Genomic DNA, 1,359 nt, shown 5'->3' on the forward strand with positions numbered 1-1,359 from the left:
GCCCCTTCCTCCTCGACCCCGGCCGGCCCACGGCCTAGCCTGGCCGGCCCCCTGCTGGTCCGACCGGCCGGCCCCTCCGACGACCGCCCCCTGCCGCTCCGGTGGTCGTCCCCTGCCCCGACCGGCCGCCCCCTGCTCCGGTGGTCGTCCCCTGCTCCGGTGGTCGGCCCCTCATCCGTAGGTAAGTTTTTTTACCTTTTTGTGTAGTAATGTTGTAGATGAATGCATATATATGTATAGTAATAGATGATTAGATAGATGGATGTTAGATAGATGAATGAAATGAAAGAGAGTATAAATGTGAAAAAAATTAAGTGCATAATGTGAGATAGATAGATGAGATGAATGGATATTTGTGTAGTTTTACTATGTTTTTAGATACATACTCAATATTATAGATATATGTATTGTGAAGATGAGATGAGAGGGAAGAGTAATTTTTTTGTGAAGATAGAGAGACGAAAGTTAAAATTTGGATATGATGAGTGGTTACTTCATCAAGTTGGTCTTGCTAAAACAAGTTTGTGATATGATGTGATGTGTGATGATGCTTTATTTGTGATATGATGACCTAATTTTTTTCATTTGGTGGAATTTAGAGGATTTCTGGTGTTGCCTCCGGTGGAGTGATCATTGACGTTGGAGCTCTTGGTCTTTGATTGTCCCTTCGCCGATCGACTACATCATCTACATCCGAGGGTGAGCTACAAATCCACCACCTCATACATTCTTTTAATCATGTCACTAGATTAATTTTTCACATCAAGTTGCGTAACCTAGGTCTCCCGTCCGAAAGGGTTGCATCGATAAATATGCATTCAATTGCATATTTATCACCGCAGCTCTTTCGGATTGTCCAGCGCTTTCCACGGACAGCCCGAGGATGTGTAGATTGGTTACGTTGTTCATGCTCTACCCCGTTTCGAGACAGGATTTCGGCGGCTCCTCCCTGTTGTTCTCCGGATGCACATTCTCTCGGCATTTTGCCGAGACGTGTATTTGGAGAACAGCGGGGAGGTGCTGCCGAAATTTTGTCTCGGAATGGGGTAGAGCATGGACAACGTACTCAATCTACACATTCTCGGGTGGGATTAGGACCCATCTTTACCTATTAGAGATGTAGGTGGATTAAATGTCGTTTCTCGTCAACCTTGTAAAAAATAAAATATTGATGTGAGTAATTTAAATGAATCCTTAATTTTGTTGTGTGGCTTCCAATAAAGCAGAGATGGCAGATAATCAGTGGATGTATAGTGGGTTTTTCCGTCGGAATCAAGTAACAACAGAGTGGGTCGAGAAAACTGATGTGTTTTTGAAAGAGATATTCCGTAGTCCAATGAGGATGGTGCCAGAATGCCC

The sequence above is a fragment of the Triticum dicoccoides genome, chromosome 2B, assembly GCF_002162155.2.
Source record: "Triticum dicoccoides isolate Atlit2015 ecotype Zavitan chromosome 2B, WEW_v2.0, whole genome shotgun sequence".
Lineage (NCBI taxonomy): Eukaryota > Viridiplantae > Streptophyta > Magnoliopsida > Poales > Poaceae > Triticum > Triticum dicoccoides.